The following is a 366-nucleotide window of genomic DNA, read 5'->3' as shown; positions in this document are numbered from 1 at the left end:
GAGGAGTGGGTTTACGTAAGCAGGGAGGTAGATATGTATACAGCACGTATTTCATCATAAAACCATAATAAATCATATCAAATGCTGTTATTAGATACCTTTGTTGTTGTTTTTTTCAATATAATTTTCCTTCTATATCTAAATTGCTCAACATTATAACAACTGTAAATCATACAATTATGAATCAATATAGTCTAAGAATGGGAAAAGGCAACTTGTCACTCAATAAACACTAAAACAATTTGAAAAGTTGTATAAAAATGAACATCAGATATGCAATTGAAGCGAATATCTGACGTTTAGACGACATTTCAAACGTTTAAGTACCAAAATAAGCATCACTGAGTTAGTCGTATCTTTTGCCTC

The sequence above is a fragment of the Penaeus monodon genome, chromosome 28, assembly GCF_015228065.2.
Source record: "Penaeus monodon isolate SGIC_2016 chromosome 28, NSTDA_Pmon_1, whole genome shotgun sequence".
Taxonomy (NCBI): domain Eukaryota; kingdom Metazoa; phylum Arthropoda; class Malacostraca; order Decapoda; family Penaeidae; genus Penaeus; species Penaeus monodon.
This window is presented reverse-complemented; position numbering follows the sequence as displayed.